The sequence below is a fragment of the Macaca thibetana genome, chromosome 10 (assembly GCF_024542745.1).
Source record: "Macaca thibetana thibetana isolate TM-01 chromosome 10, ASM2454274v1, whole genome shotgun sequence".
NCBI classification, from domain to species: Eukaryota; Metazoa; Chordata; class Mammalia; order Primates; family Cercopithecidae; genus Macaca; species Macaca thibetana.
Window position 1 is genome coordinate 62,912,950 of NC_065587.1, and position 18,586 is coordinate 62,931,535.

Consider the following 18,586-nt stretch of genomic DNA (forward strand, 5'->3'; position numbering starts at 1 on the left):
GAAAAATGGAAATTAAAGTGGGATAAGGAAGAGGAGCTGGTCAAACAGGTAGTTGGATAGAGAATCATGATGGGTGAAGGGTCTGGCACCTCTCTGTCCTCATGCAGTGATCCTGGTGAGTTTCAGTTCCTAGATACTATCTGGAAGCCCTGATGGTTGGTTTCCTGAGAAAGGAGCTCAGATAAAATAAATGTAACTTTCTTAAGTTTTAAGACTGAGTCCATTTTCTTTTATTGAAAAGAAACTATAAGCATTAGTCCCATTAAGCAATTGACATCAGTTCTATGGGACAATTGGGCCAGTTTTAGTCCCCTCCCCCAACTTTCTATTTGTATCAATTCCTTAATCATGGAGAATCTGATCATTGATTTTTTTTTTTTTTTAAGATGGAGTCTCTCTGTCACCCAGCCTGGAGTGCAGTGGTGCAATCTCAGCTCACTGCAACCTCCACCTCCCAGATTCAAGCAATTCCCCCGCTTCAGCCTCCTGAGTACCTGGGATTACAGGCACACACCACCACGCCCAGCTAATTTTCATATTTTTAGTAGAAACAGGGTTTCACTGTGTTGGCCAGGCTGGTCTCTAACTTCCCACCACAGGTGATCCACCCACCTCGGCCTCCCAAAGTGCTGGGATTACAGGCGTGAACCACCACACCCGGCCCACTTTTGCTGTTTTTGGGTCCATGTCTTCATGGACCAAAATCTCAAGAGGCGTATATGATTCCAGCAAGGGTGGCTTTGCGGGTTGGTGAAAGTGCTATCTAGCCAGGTCCAAGGGAGATGGGCAGGATTTCGCCTCTGTTGTGTCTCATTGATGGGTCGTCTAAGGGTCCTCTGTAGAAGGGTGACTCTTGAATATTGAGAGGATGGTATCCCTCACTGGGGGTCATCTGGAGCTTGATGGCCAGAGGTGACAGGAAACATTGGGTTATCAGATTTAGAAGACATGGACCAAAAAGAAGCAAAAGTAGGAGACTAACAAGTAGGCATAAAAGAGGACAAACCAGGAGAAACATTTCCATGTTCCCTCCCAATCTAACCAACCCTGAGAGGCTTGTTCCCATAAATAGGAGACTCAATTTACAAGGTGTCTGATGTTGCCTTATACTTTTCCAATTGATTCAACCAAAAGCAACATTTTTCATCTAAGGCTAAACAAATGATTCCCTGTGCTGCCATTAACATATATAGTCCTCAGCAATTTAGGAGGACTATGGCTGCTAATGAGTCAATTTGTTCTTGCACGGCTATTAAGGTTTTAGCTGTGGCATCAGTGTTGGCTGTCTGCTGAGATATGGTCAAGGAGGCTTCTATGACTTCGGCAATTCTGGTTCCCATACTGGATATAATGCCACGTTGAGCAAGAAGGGGAATTAATTGGATAGCCCTCTTCACCCTGGGCAAGATGGAATGCCTGGGCCGGGTGCGGTGGCTCACGCCTGTAACCCCAGCACTTTGGGAGGCTGAGGTAGGTGGATCACCTGAGGTCAGGAGTTTGAGACCAGCCTGGCCAACATGGTGAAACTCTGTCTCTACTATAAATACAAAATTTAGCTGGGCACATACCTGTAATCCCAGCTACTAGGGGGGCTGAGGCAGGAGGATCACTTGAACCTGGGAGGCAGAGGTTGCAATGAGCTGAGATCGTGCCACTGCACATAGATCCATAGATTGGTACTGAAGAGAGATTGCCAGGGGCTCTGAAGATGTCTGGGGATACACAGCCTATGGTTCACATTCCAGTTCAGTTAGTGTAGAGGCATTGGTGAAATAACTGGCCACAAATATAGAAGGCTCCTCGGGTCTTAAGTAGGGATGTCAAAAAGAAATAAAGGGGGCCGGGCACAATGGCTCATGCTTGTAATCCCAGCACTTTGGGAGGCTGAGGCGGGCGGATTACGAGGTCAGGAGATTGAGACCATCCTGGCTAACACGGTGAAACCCTGTCTCTACTAACAATACAAAAACAAAATTAGCCGGGCATGGTGGTGGGCACCTGTAGTCCCAGCTACTCGGGAGGCTGAGGCAGGCGAATGGCGTGAACCTGGGAGGTGGAGCTTGCAGTGAGCCGAGATTGCGCCACTGTACTCCAGACTGGGCAACAGAGCAAGACTCTGTCTCAAAAAAAAAAAAGAAAGAAAGGGGTGCCACTTGCCCCCATTACCCGACAGGATTTGGAGGAAAGCTGCCTGGAGAAGGAGGTTAGCATAAAGTAGACAGCTCTTGTATTTTGAAGGAAATGTATAGAGTCCTACCTGCCACTTCCAGAGTTGCCCTTGGCTTTGTTCCTTTAATGACGATGTCTGATTTGGAAGCTGGTGAGCAGAGAGCCTCTTCAGTTCAAGGCTATTATTGGGTGGAGATCTGACCGGGAGGCCTTTTGTCTCCTGGGACAGTCTTTCCCGTGGCCGAGCTTATGGCAGATTGGGCAGGCTATGCGTGGCATCCTTCCATTTGGGCAATTCCTTCTCTAGTGGCCTAGTCTTCCCCACTGATGGCAGTTACCTGGAGGAGTGTCTTGAAGGCAACCTGGAGGGGGCTGGTGGGCTTGCACAACAGCTAGTAGTTAAGCCTGCCTCTTGTCCCTACATTTTCGTTTTCCTTAGCTCTGTCCTCCTTGTCCTGATTTTGGTTATAAAAGATCAAGGAGGCTCATTTGAGGATTTCTGGCATAGGAGCACTGGGTCCTAAGGCTGACTTTTGTAATTTTTCCTGATATCCAGGATGGCTTGGGTAAAGAAATGGTCCTTTAGGACTAGTTGTCCCTTGGGGGATTCTGGGTTTAAGTTGGTATGCTTAATATGGGTTTCCTGTAGTCTTTTGAGAAAGGCTATAGGATTTTTGGTTGGCCCCTGGTTTATGGTGGCTAACTTACTAGAGTTTATAGACTTAACCTTACTTTATTATATTCCCTCTATTAGACACAGCAGCATGTGGTTCCCAGCCCATATTTTTGCTTGGATATTGTAGTCCCAGTTGGGGTCTTGTTGGGGAACAGCTGTAGCCCCTCGAGAGTAGTTGACGTTTGCCAGGTGTAATTCATCCCCACAGTGTCTGACTGCTTCACAGATTCTGGTTTCTCTTTCTTCTCGTAAGAGGGCTTGTCCCAGGAGGATATTTATGTCCTTTCAAGTTAATCTAAATGTAAGGGCTGGCCGGGCACAGTGGCTCATGCCTATAATCCCAGCACTTTGAGAGGCTGAGGCAAGTGGGTCACCTGAGGTCAGGAGTTCGAGACCAGCCTGACCAACATGGCGAAACCCTGTCTCTACTAAGAACAGAAAAATTAGCTGGGCATGGGTGGCGTGCATCTGTAGTCCCAGCTACTCGGGAGGCTGAGGGAGGACAATCGCTTGAACCCAGGAGGTGGAGGTTGCAGTGAGCCGAGATCATACCACTGCACTCCAGCTTGGGTGACAGAGCGACACTCTGTCTCAAAAAATAAATAAATAAATAAATGTAAGGGCCAATATTTGGGAACCTTCAATGAGCCTCTCAGGGTCATTTGAGAACTTTCCTAGGTTTTTGTTTTTTGTTTTTTGTTTTGTTTTTTTTTAATTTGCCAGAGGTCCAGGCTGAAAAGGAGATGAGGATTTGGATGGGTCCAACTGGCTCACTTACTTCCTCTAACAGGCAGAGCCTGGAGGGAGAACTAAGGGGCTCTGTGTAGGGCAGGGCTTATTGCCAAGTTCTGGGAGTGAGATAAACAGCGGAGGAGCTGGTTGGCTGTTTTTCACTTTTTGACCTGTGGAGGAGGAGGAGGCAATTTTTCCCCTTGGCTTTTGGAGGAGAAGGGAGTCAGCAGGGGAGTCCCAATGGAGAGCCCTGGAAAAGGCAGCTAAGCATAGCTAGGACAGTGGGGTTTGCCTTACAAGCTTTATAAGGAGTGGGGTTTTTCCTTCAGGCCATGAAGGTTTGTAAATAGAGGACCTCTGACTATTTGCCCTGATGGTGGCAGGAAAGGTCCAGCTGGAGGACGGTATTAAAATTTGTACTTTTGCCAGGCGCGGTGGCCCGCGCCTGTAATGCCAGCACTTTGGGAGGCCGAGGTGGGCAGATCACGAGGTCAGGAGATCGAGACCCTCCTGGCTAACACAGTGAAACCCTGTCTCTACTAAAAATACAAAAAATTAGCCGGGCGTAGTCCTGGCTACTGGGGAGGCTGAAGCAGGAGAATGGCATGAACCTGAGAGGCGGAGCTTGCAGTGAGCCGAGATGGCGCCACTCCAACCTGGGCGAAAGAGCAAGACTCTATCTCAAAAAAAAAAAAAATTAAAATTTGTACTTTTGGCCAGAGTTCTTCTGGTTTTGCAAAGGAAAATTAGTTTTTCATTTTAGGGTTTGGGGGTTGAACTTATCCCAGTTCTTGAGATGTATCCAAAGGGCACGTCTTGTGGTATGGAGACGTGATTACCCATCTGTGAAGAGAGAACAGAAGAGAGAAGGGAAAAGGCATCTCTTCTAGTTTCCCTACTATCTTTTTCCTGCACTTATGGCAGACTGGATTGAACAGGGTGTCCCCCCTTTATCCTAGGGGTTCCAGAATGAACCAGTGCTTACTGGGTCCCCCTAACCCTGGTCTCATCCCATTTCTGGGACCAGCCTTCAACCTAGGAGTAACGTGTTTTGTGCCTATAGCTGCGGACTCGCCTTCATCGCTGTTCTTTGGGTACTTTGGTCCCTTGCACCTGTGGTTTGGGGCCACTCTGTATCATTGTCTCCATGACCTATAGTGACTCTTGTTCTGAGCATTTTAATAACAAAATTATTATCTCTTTTCTCATATTCCCAATTCCCATATTCTTTTTTTTTTAAGATGGAGTCTCGCTCTTTCGCCAGGCTGGAGTGCAGTGGCACGATCTTGGCTCACTGCAACCTCTGCCTCCTGGGTTCAAACAACTCACCAGCCTCAGCCTCCCAAGTAGCTGGGACTACAGGTGCGCCCCATCACGCCCACCTAATTTTTGTATTTGTAGTAGAGATGGGATTTCACCATGTTGGCCAGGATGGTCTTGATCTCTTGACCTGGTGATCTGCTTGTCTCGGCCTCCCAAAGTGCTGGGATTACAGGCGTGAGCCACAGCGCCTGGCCTCCCATGTTCTTTATGTAGACAAGAAGCCTGTTTTTCAACTGACACAAGGGGGCTGGACTTCTCCTTTCAAATAAAACCTTGAAGGTCCAGATGTATATTGAAAAGGCCGGCTGGGTGCGGTAGCTCGCACCTGTAATCTCAGCACTTTGGGATGCTGAGGCAGGCTTGACCTCTCACTTGAGGTCAGGAATTTGATGCCAGCCTGGCCAAAATGAAGAAACCATGTCTCTACTAAAAATACAAAAATTGGCCGGGCATGGTGGCTCAGGCCTGTAATTTCTCTAATTCTTTAAAACTAGTAACCTAGGTGGGACTGGGAGAGTGACATTTGAAGCTGTATTTGTGTAACATGCATATTGTGTTTACCTATATTGTGACTTCGAGTAGACCAATAAACATAGTAATGTTTAAGATGATCTTATTCACAGTTTTTACAAGACTGAGAACACCTTGGTTATTATTCACATTAAAGAGGAGTAGGCCGGGCGCAGTGGCTCACACCTGTAATCCTAGCACTTTGGGAGGCTGAGGTGGGAGGATCACGAGGTCAGGAGTTCGAGACCAGCCTGGCCAACGTGGTGAAACCCCATCTCTACTAAAAATACAGAAATTAGCCAGACATGGTGGTATGCGCCTGTAGTCCCAGCTACTCAGGAGGCTGAGGCAGGAGAATCGCTTGAACCTGGGAGGCAGAGGTTGCAGTGAGCCAAGATCGTGCCATTCCACTCCAGCCTGGCCGACGGAGCAAGACCCTGTCTGGAAAAATAAAAAAAGAGGAGTATTATTTTCAGTTTGGGTGGCTGTAGGGAAGTGAGGTTTCCCCTCGCAAGCATGCTCCGAGTGTCAGGGAGGAAACTGGCACTAGATTCTGAGGGAGAGAGCAGCTCTTCCTTAGGGGAAATACCCTTTTCCTTGGGCAAGAGGTTAAGGTGGCACTGAGCCTTCGGCGTGTGGGTAGAAGCTGGTGCTAAGCTTCGGAGGTGGAAAGCTTAGAGAGGTCACAGTAAAGGTGAGGAGTTGGGGATTCCCAGACGATCAGGGAGAGAAGGTGTGGAAGACAAGGAACAGCGAGGAGAGAACCAGAAGATTGTGTAAAGGGAGAAGATTCATTGGAACACATTCTCCATCCCTAGAAAGGTTTGTTGTGATAAAAATCTTTCAACAAGCTGAGTTTCTTCTGTGTGCGATAGGGGTGAGAAGGAAGATTTACTCCAAAATAGAGATAACAAATGAGGATGTTTTCCAGGGCAAAGGAAGACAAGCTTGAGAAACAAAGAAGACAGCCTAGGAATTCCCAAAATGTGGGGGATACTTATAGAAATCTGAGTCAGCCCAAGACTGTTATCAAAAGACACAGTGTAGGCCGTGTGCAATGGTTCACACCTGTAATCCCAGCACATTGGGACTCCGAGGTAGGAGAATTCCTTGGCTCCAGGAGTTTCAAGACCAGCCCAGGCTACATAAGGAGACCCTGTCTCTACAAAAAAATAAAATTAGACAGGCGTGGTGGTGCATGCCTGTGGTCCCAGCTACTCAGGAGGCTGAGGTGGGAGGATCACTTGAGCCCAGGAGGTTGAGGCTGCAGTGAGCTATGATTACACTACTGCACACCAACCTGAGTGCCAGAGTGAAATGCTGTCTCAAAAAAAAAAAAGTGGGCCTGTGGAACCACAGTGCTTGGTTTTGAATCCTAATGTGAACTTGGGCAAGTTACTTAAAAACTCTTGAGCTTTATTTATTTATTTATTTATTTATTTGAGACGGAGTCTCACTGTGTCGCCCAGGCTGGAATGCAGTGGCATGATCTGGGATCACTGCAGCCTCCGCTTCCCGAGTTCACGCCATTCTCCTGCAAGTTACTTAAAAACTCTTGAGCTTTATTTATTTATTTATTTATTTATTTATTTATTTGAGACGGAGTCTCACTGTGTCGCCCAGGCTGGAATGCAGTGGCATGATCTGGGATCACTGCAGCCTCCGCTTCCCGAGTTCATGCCATTCTCCTGCCTTGGCCTCCCAAGTAGCTGGGACTACAGGTGCCTGCCACCATGCCTGGTTAATTTTTTTTGTATTTTTAGTAGAGACGGGGTTTCACCATGTTACCCAGGATGGTCTCGATCTCCTGACCTCGTGATCCCTCCCAAAGTGCTGGGATTACAGGCGTGAGCCACCACGCCTGGCTAACTCTTGAGCTTTAATTTCTTCGTTTGTAAAATAGAAGTAATGGCTTTATTATAGAGTGTTACGAGAATTGGGCCTGGCCCATAGAAAATGCTGAATACATGTGAGATACAGTTATTATAAAAAGTATGCTTGCGGCCAGGCGTGGTGGCTCACGCCTGTAATCCCAGCACTTTGAAAGGCCGAGGTGGGTGGATCACTTGAAGTCAGGAGTTCCAGACCAGCCTGGCCAACATGGTGAAACCCCATCTTACTAAAAATACAAAAATTAGCCGGGCATGCTGTCGCACACCTATAATCCCAGCTACTCAGGAGGCTGACTCAGAAGAATTGCTTGAACCTGGGAGGCAGAGGTTGCAGTGAGCCAAGATAGTGCCACTGCACTCCAGCCTGGGCGACGACAGAGTGAGACTCTGTCTGAAAAAATAAAAAGTATGCTTGGGCCTCCTTCTTAAATTCATTAATTTCATAAATATCAAGTCCATATTTAATTATTTAATCTATGCATCAGTCTATACCCTGGGAAAACCACATTAAAAAAATACTGCCTACATGGAGCTCATACTCTAGTGGGGGAGTCAGCTAGTACATGAGTAGATAAGTGCTAGGAAGAAAATACAACAGGATAAGAGTGTAGGGAAAGCTGAATTGGTCTGGGAAATGTGACCGGACACTTGAACACAAATACCTTTTTTATTTTCCTTCGAGACCGAGTCTTGCTCTGTTACCAGCCTGGAGTGCAGTGGCGGGAACTTGGCTCACTGCAACCTCCTCCTCCCGGGTTCAAGAGATTCTCCCGCCTCAGCCTCCCAAGTAGCTGGGACTACAGGTGCGTGCCACCGCATCGGGCTAATATTTTGTTTTGTTTTGTTTTGTTTGTATTTTAGTAGAGATGGAGTTTCACCATGTTGGCCAGGATGGTCTCGATAAGCTGACTTCATGATCTGCCCGCCTCAGCTTCCCAAAATGCTGGGATTACAGGCGTGAGACACCATGCCTGGCCAAAGATACCTTTATGTGATGAAATATCTTCAGTATTTTAACAATCCTGTATCGGTCAGTCATGGTGGCTCATGCTTGTAATCCCAGCAGTTTGGGAGGCCGAGGCAGGCAGATCACGAGTTCAGGAGATCGAGACCATCCTGGCTAACACGGTGAAACCCCATCTCAACTAAAAATACAAAAAAATAACTGGGTGTGGTTGTGGGCGCCTGTAGTCCCAGCTACTCGGAAGGCTGAGGCAGGAGAATGGTGTGAACCTGGGAGGCAGAGCTTGCAGTGAGCTGAGATTGCGCCACTGCACTGCAGCCTGAGGGACAGAGTGAGACTCTGTGTCAAAAAAAAAAAAAAAAAAAAAAAAAAAAGCCTGTATCATGATGTTATACATTAGCCAATACCTGATTTTTAACTTTGCAAACCTTAGACTCACTAAACAAAATTTATTCCAAATGCCAATATCAGGAATAAATCCAACGAAAATCCTTCTCATTCTTTTTATCTTTCCTTGTTTGGTAATAAATAATGGGAGAGGCTGGGTGCGGTGGCTCACGCCTGTAATCCCAGCACTTTAGGAGGCCGAGGCAGGTAGATCTGAGATCAGGAGTTGGAGACCAGTCTGGCCAACCTGGTGAAACCCCATCTCTACTAAAAATACAAAAGTTAGCCGGGCACGGTGGTGGGTGCCTATAATCCCAGCTGCTCAGGAGGCTGAGGCAGGAAAATTGTTTGAACTTGGGAGGCAGAGGTTGCAGTGAGCCAAGATTGTGCCGTGGCACTCCAACCTGGCGACGAGCAAAACTCCATCTCAAAAAATAATAATAATAATAATAAATACATAAATAATGGGAGATTCATACATTGGAACACAGCATTAAAATTGTCACAGAACGCCAGGCGCGGTGGCTCACGCCTGTAATCCCAGCACTTTGGGAGGCCGAGGAGGGTGGATCACCTGAGGTCAGAAATTCGAGACCAGCCTGACCAGCATGGAGAAACCCCGTCCCTACTAAAATACAAAAAAATTAGACGGGCATGGTGGCGCATCCCGATAATCCCAGCTACTCGTGAGGCTGAGGCAGGAGAATCGCTTGAACCTGGGAGGCGGAGGTTGCGGTGAGCCAAGATCGCGCCATTGCACTCCAGCCTGGGCAACAGGAGTGAAACTCCATCTCAAAAGAAATAATTAATTAAAAAAAAATTGTCACAGAAGTATAATTTAGACAATACAAGGATGATCCTGATATATTCAGTGATATGTGTGAACCATTTTTACATTAAAAATACATAATATATGCATGTTCTTTAAAGTCTGGGAAGATTCACTTCTAAAGATGGCCTTGATGTAGAACAACTAGAACTTTTACACACTGCTGGTTGGAATGCAAAATGGGTAGCCACTTTGGTAAAGAATATGGCAATATCTTAGGAAGTTTAACATATACTTGCCATTGGACCCATGAATCCAACGCATACAAAATTAAAGGGAAAGAAAAATGTATGGTCAGGCCGGGGGCGGTGGCTCATGCTTGTTGTGATCCCAGCACATTGGGAGGCTGGGGCGGAGGTCACTTGAGGCCAGGAGTTCAAGAACAACCCAGGCAACATGGCGTGACTCTGGCTCTACAAAACATACAAAAAGTGGCGCACGCCTGTAGTCCCCGCTACTTAGGAGACTGAAGTACGAGGATTGCTTAAGCCCAGGAAGATGAGGCTGCCGTGAGCCATGATCACATCACTGCACTCCAGTCTGGGCAACAGAGGGAAAAAAATGTTCAAAGACTGCACACAAATGTTTATATTGATAGTTATTCATATTAATCAAAACCTGGAAACAACCCAAACATTCATCAACTGGTTACGAAGGAAGATTGCTCAGCAATAGAAAATAAGTATTTATACATGCAGCAAAGATGAATCTCAAAAACACATACCAAGTAAAAGAACTAAAATACAAAAGACTATATACTTTGCATATGTATAAATACTTACATGAAATTTTCAAAAAGGCAAAATCGTAGTGCTGTAAAATAGAGCAACAGTTGCCGGGTCCTATGGTAGGAAGGATGTGGGTAGGGCAGGGTAGGAGATCAAAAGGCATGAGAAAACTTTTTAGAGTGATGGAAATATTCTATATTTTGTTTGTGGTGGGAGTTATACAGCTATATGCATCAATAAAATTCATCAAACTCTACATTTAAGATGGGTGAATTTTATTGTATGTATTTTATTGCATGTAATAAAGCTGGAAAAATTCATCATGTTTTATGACTTAAGATTTGCATAATTTCCTTCGTGTAAAAAAATAATTGTAATAAACAAAAACAGGTGACCTCTTGTAATGGAGCAGCTTAACTTCAAAATTAATTTAATTTTATTTTTATTAGTTTTTGAGACAGGCTCACAATGTGTCACCCAGGCTGGAGTACAGTGGCATGATTAGGGCTCCTTGCAGCCTTCTGGGCTCAAGCAATCCTGCCACCTCAGCTCTCGAGTAGCTGGGACTACAGGCAAACAGCATTTCACCTACCTTTTTTTTTTTTTTTTTTTTTTTTTTTTTTTTTGAGATGGAGTCTTGCTCTGTTGCCTAGGTTGGAGTACAGTGGTGCGATCTCGGCTCACTGCAGTCTCCGCCTCCTGGGTTCAAGTGATTCTCGTGCTTCAGCCTCCTGAGTAGTTAGGATTACTGGTGTGGGCCACCACGCACAGCTACTTTTTTGTATTTTAGTTTCACTATGTTCATCAGGCTGGTCTTGAACTCCTGACCTCAGGTGATCCTCCGGTCTACGCCTCCCAATGTTTTGTTGGGATTACAGGTGTGAGCCACCGTGCCTGTCATTAAATTTTTTTCTCTTGTTTTTTTTTTTTTTTCTCTTGTTTAATTAACTTCAATTCTGCCACTTCCTAGATGCGCTTTTAGAATAGCTGAAATTATTGTGTGCTTAGTTTCACTCTGTCCTTGTTTTGTTGTATAGTATTTTTTATTTATTTTATTTTTTGAGATGGAGTCTTGCTCTGTCACCCAGGCTGGAGTGCAGTGGTGTGATCTCAGCTCACTGCAACCTCTGCTTGAACCAGATTCAAGCAATTCTCCTGTCTTAGCCTCACGAGTCGCTGGGATTACAGGCACGCATCACCACACCCGGCTAATTTTGTATTTTTAGTAGAGACGGAGTTTTACCATGTTGGTCCGGCTAATCTCGAACTCCTGACCTCAGTTGGTCTGCCTGCCTCTGCCTCCCAAAGTGCTGAGATAACAGGTGTGAGCCACCACACCCGGCCTGTTATATAGTTTTTAAATGAAAGGGACATAGAAGAAAATAGTTGTTGTGGTTTTAAGATAATCATTCCTACTTTCTCTGTTACTCTATTTAAAATGATGACGAGAAAAATTAATTGTCTTACTTTGCTAAGTTTGGCATAGGAGCTGTCACTCTTTTTTTTTTTTTTTGAGACAGGGTCTCACCATGTTGCCTAGTCTGGAGCGCAGTGGTGCAATCTCCACCTCTCAGGTTCAAGCAATTTTCAGGACTCAGCCTCCTGGGTGGTTGCTGTTACAGGCATGCGCCACTACGACCGGCTAATTTTTTTTTTTTGAGACACTGTTTTGCTCCTGTTGCCCAGGCTGGAGTGGGCAACAGGATTAATGCGCATGCTTGAGCCTACTCACCCAACTCCTGAGAGCTTATCAGGAAGCTGCTGATCACCAGTGCCAGGTGTTTCTATCTATTGGGAGACTGTCTCTTCCTCTGGCACTGACTGTTACCAATTATTATTTTAGACGGACACTTTTTTTTTAGATGGAGTCTCGCCCTGTTGGCCAGGCTTGAATGCAGTGGCATGATCGCGGCTCACTGCAACCTCTGCCTCCTGGGTTCTATCGATTCTCCTGTCTCAGCCTCCCAAGTAGCTGGGATTACTGGTGTGTGCCATCACGCCCTGCTAATTTTTTTATTTTTAGTAGAGACAGGGTTTCACCATTTTCACCAGGCTGGTCTTGAACTCCTGACCTCAGGTGATCCACCCCTCTGAGCTCCCAAAGTGCTGGGATTACAGGTGTGAACCACCACGCCCAGCCCAGAGGAGCATTTTAACAACCAACTCACAGTTACCTGATGGTTGCCTGACATTACTTGGGGCCTTTTCCTGCCCTGCTCATGTCTGTCTAACTACCTACTCTAACATCACTATGTTGCCCAGGCTGGTCTCAAACTCCTGGCCTCTTCTAATCTTTTTGCGTAGGTCTCCCAAAGTGCTCAGATTACATTACAACTCGCCTATAATTTTTTTTTATTACAAATCAAATCAATGCCCTAAGAAAACCCCATTATTCTGATACAGGAACCCAGACACCTGCCTTGTGTCAGCATGCTTTGGATGCTAATGTTTAATTTAGAGAAAAACTCTGAGATAATTTTATCCCTCAAAATTGGCTCTAACTATAATATCACAAACCCACCTCTTCAGTAATAGTCCCTGAACCTGGAGGGATTGAATGGTTTCAGTTTCTGGCCCCATATCTCATGAAAGCACTTCATTTTGATTGTCATCTTCTTGGGGTCTGAAGACAAGGCATCGACTGGTGTCAATGTTTCTTAAGATTTAGTAGGAACTGGTGTCTTTTACAGACCCAGGAGCCAAAGCCCTATAATTTAGCAGGACAAGAATTCGTTAATAGGCCGGGCGAGGTGGCTCAAGCCTGTAATCCCAGCACTTTGGGAGGCCGAGACGGGCGGATCACGAGGTCAGGAGATCGAGACCATCCTGGCTAACACAGTGAAACCCCGTCTCTACTAAAAATACAAAAACTTAGCCGGGCGAGGTGGCAGGCGCCTGTAGTCCCAGCTACTCGGGAGGCTGAGGCAGGAGAATGGCGTGAACCTGGGAGGCGGAGCTTGCAGTGAGCTGAGATCCGGCCACTGCACTCCAGCCTGGGTGACAGAGCGAGACTCCGTCTCAAAAAAAAAAAAAAAAAAAAAAAAGAATTCGTTAATAGAACATTTATACTGCAGAAAGTCCTGACATTCTCTCTAACATGTCACAGATTAAAATACTGTGATTTGGTGTCTAGTAGTTACTGCCTGAAGTACTTCAAATCACTGTATTAGGTTACTCATTGTATATGTCTAATTGCTAGCAATCTAGTGACAGAACTGTGATCAAAAGCATCACAAATGTGATAGGTTCTGCTGGGTGCAGTGGCTCACGCCTATAATCTCAGCAGTCTGGGAGGCTGAGGTAGGTGGATCACTTGACGCCAGGAGTTCAAAACCAGCCTAGCCAGAATGACGAAACATGTCTCTACTAAAAACATAAAAATTGGGCACGGTGGCTTAGGCCTGTAATCTCAGCACTTTGGGAGGCCAAGACGGGCAGATCACCTGAGGTCAGGAGTTTAAGACCAGACTGGCTCATTAAGAGGCAAAATGGCCCATGTCTGATCTTCCTCTGCAGTTGTTCGACTGGTAAAGGAAAACTGCACCTACAGCACATGTGCACAACCTCAGTAAATGCACTGTGCATGCGGTCAGCCTCCCAAGTGCTGAACGACCCTGCGCATGCAGCAGTCAAGGAGCGGGGAAAGATCAAGTAAGAAAAGAAAACCCTGGAACCATGCCAGTGTATAAATCCCCAAGTCAAGGGCTGAACAGGGCACTTGAATCTCCCAAGTCGCCCACTTCTCCCTCTTCCAAATGTACTTTGCTTCCTTTGCTCCTGCTGTAATGCTTTTTAATAAACTTTCATTCCCGCTCTTAAGCTTGCCTCAGTCTCTTGCTCTGCCTTAAAACTACTTCTGCCCCTGCCAAATGCTTTCCTCTGGGGAGGCAAGGATTGAGTTTGCTGCAGATCTGTACAAATTTGCTGCTGGTAACCTGCTTTGGTGTCGCGACTAAGATACATTCCCTAGTGGTAAGAAACCTTGATATGGTTTGGTTCTGTGTCCCCGCACAAATTTCACCTTGAATTATAATAATCCTCACATATGGTGGGAGGGATCTTGTGGGAGGTCATTGAATCATGGGAGTGTTTTGGTTTTTTTTTTCCGTGCTGTTCTTGTGATAGTGAATAAGTCTCACAAGATCTGATGGTTTAATAAAGCGGAGTTCCCCTGAACATACTCTCTTGCCTGCTGCCACATAGGATGTGCCTTTGCTTCTCCTTTGCCTTCCGCCGTGATTGTGAGGCCTCCCAGCCATGCGGAACTGTGAGTCCATTAAACCTCTTTCCTTTATAAAATACCCACCCTTGGGTATGTCTTTATTAGCAGCTTGAGAACAGACTAATAGACGCCTCTATACCTTGCCTTCTTCCACTGGAGGTGTTTAACCCCGATATGCAGTTTCCTTCTCCCCTTTTGCTCTCCTGTTTACTAACCATCCTCTAGAATGATTCCTCTCAGCCACAGTGGCTCTGGTCCTCCTGGCTAATCTCTCAGCTCACCCTCATGGATGGCTTGTGGGGGTGGGAAGGACCTTGTATTCCACACTGAGTAGACCTGAGACACTAATGGCCCTTGAGACAGGAGGATTGTGGGAGTGGTAGGGTAAAGGCCACCACATCATGTGTGAGGCTACATTTGCTTCTTCAACGAAAATCAGCTCTTTCCCCAAATCCTACACTGTCTATTCTCGTTTTCTCTGTGTGTATTCTGAAATGACCTGGTGCACCCATCAGACTGTCTGCCTTGCAAGCAAGTCTGCCTTTTCTCTGCTTTCACTTTGCATGACGCATGACTTCCTTCTCTGCCTTAAACACACAATCCCTGTTTGTTATTTGTGCTCCCACGGCCTTTGTTGCATTTGTGTAGCAGGCAAAGAGCCGGTCTCCCTTGTGGATGACCCTTGAGATTTGTAGTTGTTTTGACCCTCCAGCTCCTAACCTTCCCCTGTCTGTTGGTTCATTGCCAGGACAAGCACTAGTTGGAAGCCAGGCTCTGCCAGCTCCTTGTGACTTACCATACACTTTTCATCCCTGTTACACTCCAAGCCCAAGTTTTTTGGCGGCTTTTGAAGCAATTTGTCTACCTACATAGGGCTTTATTCTGTGGCCCTTTAATGACCCTACCTACTGGCTTTTTTTTCGAGTTAGCACCGCTTTGCCATTTTCGAGCCCTTATCCCAAGCCCCAAGTCCTCTGGAGGTTCCTTCTTTATGTCAAGGGGGCAAGTCAACACTGCTCACTTGAATCCAACAGCTGCTGTTTTTGTGAGTATGTGAAGGCTTTCCATGAGTATCTCTCACTTCCTCCTATAGTAGAGGGACTTTCTTGTCTGTTTAAGCATTCGTTCTGCATGTTACCCTGGGGGGACAAGGAACCCCAAATATAAATGTTCCTCCATTTCTCTAATCACTTCCATGCTCTTTTCTTTTTACCTTTTTTTTTTTTTTCTTTTCTTTGAGATGGAGTCTTGCTCTGTTGCCCAGGCTAGTGTGCAGTGGTATAATCTAGGCTCCCTGCAACCTCCGCCTTCCAGGTTCAAGCAATTCTTCTGCCTCAGCCTCCAGAGTAGCTGGGATCACAGGCGTGTACCACCATTCCTGGCTAATTTTTGCATTTTTAGCAGAGATGGGGTTTCACCATGTTGGCCAGGCTGGTCTCGAACTCCTGACCTCAAGTGATCCACCTGCCTTGGCCTCCCGAAGTGAAAGGGGCCTGCCCCTCCACACCTCTGGGTATTTCTCGCAAGGTGGAGACGAGAGACTGAGAAAGTGAAATAAGACACAGAGACAGAGTATAGAGGACAGAGTATAGAAAAGTGGGCCCAGGAGACCGGCGCTCAGCAAGTGAGGACCTGCACCGGCGCTGGTCTCTGAATTCCCTCAGTATTTATTGATCACTCTCTCTACTATCTCGGCAAGGGGGATGTGGCAGGACTATAGAGTAATGGTAGGGAGAGGATCAGCAGGAAAATGTGAGCAAAGGAGTCTGTGTCATAAATAAGTTTAAGGAAAAGTGCTGTGCCTGGATGTGCATGTAGGCCAGATTTACGTTTGACTTTACACAAACATGTCAGTGCAGTAAAGAGCAGTATTGTCGCCCGCATGTCTCACCTCCAACCATGAGGCAGTTTTCTCCTATCTCAGTAAATAGAATGTATGTAAATATTTACTATGTAAATAGTAAATAGAATGTATGGTCGGGTTTTACACTGAGACATTCCGTTCCCAGGGACGAGCAGGAGACAGATGCTTTCCTCTTATCTCAACTGCAAAAAGGCCTTCCTCTTTTTTTTTTTTTGAGACAGAGTCTCGCTCTGTCTCCCAGGCTGGAGTGCAGTGGCGTGATCTCGGCTTACTGCAAGCTCCGCCTCCCGGGTTCACGCCATTCTCCTGCCTCAGCCTCCCCAGCAGCTGGGACTACAGGTGCCTGCCACCACGCCCGGCTAATTTTTTTTGTATTTTTAGTGGAGACAGAGTTTCACTGTGTTAGCCAGGATGGTCTCAATTTCCTGACCTCATGATCCACCCACCTCAGCCTCCCGAAGTGCTGGGATTACAGGCATGAACCACCGTGCCTGGCTGAGGCCTTCCTCTTCACTAATCCTCCTCAGCACAGACCCTTTACGGGTGTCGGGCTGGGGGACAGTCAGGTCTTTCCCTTCCCACGAGGCCATATCTCAGGCTGTCTCAGTAGGGGGAAACCTTGGACAATACCCAGGCTTTCTTGGGCAGAGGTCCCTGTGGCCTTGCGCAGTGCATTGTGTCCCTGCGTAATGGAGAATGGAGAATGGTGATGACTTTTACCAGGCATACTGCCTGCAAACAGATTTTTAACAAAGCGTATCTTACACAACCCTAAATCCATTAAACCTTGAGTCAGTACAGCATATGTTTCTGTGAGCACAGGTTGTTAAGATTACAGATTAGCAGCATCTCAAGGCAGAAGAACTTTTCTTAGTACAGATCAAAATGGAATTTCTTATGTCTTCCTTTTTCTACATAGACACAGTAACAGTCTGATCTCTCTTTCTTTTCCCCACATCAAAGTGCTGAGATTACAGGTGCGAGCTACTGCACCCAGCTGCCCTTTTCAATATACATCAGGACCTTCAAGGTTTTATTTGAAAGGAGAGAAGTCCAGCCCCCTTGCATCAGTTAACTGAAAAACAGGCTTCTCGTCCATATAAAGAACATGGGAGGCCAGTTGCGGAGGCTCACGCCTGAAATTCCAGCACTTTGGGAGGCCAAGGCAAGCGGATCATGAGGTCAAGAGATCAAGACCATCCTGGCCAACATGGTGAAACCCCATCTCTACTACAAATACAAAAATTAGCAGGGTGTGGTGGCACACCCCTGTAATCCCACCTACTTGGGAGGCTGAGTCCAGAAAATTGCTTGAACCTGAGAGGCGGAGATTGCAGTGAGCCGAGATTACACCACTGCGCTCCAGCCTAGGCAACATGGTGAGACCCTGTCTCAAAAAAGAAAAAAAAGAAGAACGACAGCTCCTATGCCAAACTTAGCAAAGACAATTAATTTTTTTTTTTTTTTTTTTTGAGACGGAGTCTTGCTCTGTCGCCCAAGCTGGAGTGCAGTGGCGCAATCTCGGCTCACTGCAAGCTCCGCCTCCCGGGTTCACGCCATTCTCCTGCCTCAGCCTCCCGAGTAGCTGGGACTACAGGCGCCCGCCACTGCGCCCGGCTAATTTTTTCTATTTTTAGTAGAGACGGGGTTTCACCATGGTCTCGATCTCCTGACCTTGTGATCCGCCCGCCTCGGCCTTCCAAAGTGCTGGGATTACAGGCGTGAGCCACCGCGCCCGGCCGACAATTAATTTTTCTCGTCATCATTTTAAATAGAGTAACAGAGAAAGTAGGAATGATTATCTTAAAACCTCAACAACTATTTTCTTCTATGTCCCTTTCATTTAAATACTATATAACAGGCCGGGTGTGGTGGCTCACACCTATAATCTCAGCACTTTGGGAGGCAGAGGCAGGCAGACCAACTGAGTTGGAGATCAGCCTGACCAACATGGTAAAACTCCGTCTCTACTAAAAATACAAAATTAGCCGGGTGTGGTGATGCGTGCCTGTAATCCCAGCGACTCGTGAGGCTAAGACAGGAGAATTGCTTGAATCTGGTTCAAGCAGAGGTTGCAGTGAGCTGAGATCACACCACTGCACTCCAGCCTGGGTGACAGAGCAAGACTCCATCTCAAAAAATAAAATAAAATAAAAAATACTATACAACAAAACAAGGACAGAGTGAAACTAAGCACACAATAATTTCAGCTATTCTAAAAGCGCATCTAGGAAGTGGCAGAATTGAAGTTAATTAAACAAGAGAAAAAAATTTAATGACAGGCACGGTG

The 18,586-nt window shown here is 46.3% G+C and overlaps 1 protein-coding gene across 9 annotated transcripts in view; it reads right to left on the bottom strand.

Annotated features, from left to right (window-relative positions):
• MANBAL (mannosidase beta like) overlaps positions 1 to 18,586 on the bottom strand; it is a 634,273-nt gene that overhangs the window by 322,957 nt on the left and 292,730 nt on the right. The window contains exon 1 of one of the 9 annotated variants that reach the window (XM_050807388.1): positions 9,271 to 9,274. The exons of the other annotated variants lie outside the window; for them this stretch is intronic. The gene's annotated coding sequence lies outside the window, so the exon portion shown is untranslated. Of the gene's footprint in view, positions 1 to 9,270; positions 9,275 to 18,586 lie in introns of those variants that run through there. 9 annotated transcript variants of the gene reach the window in all.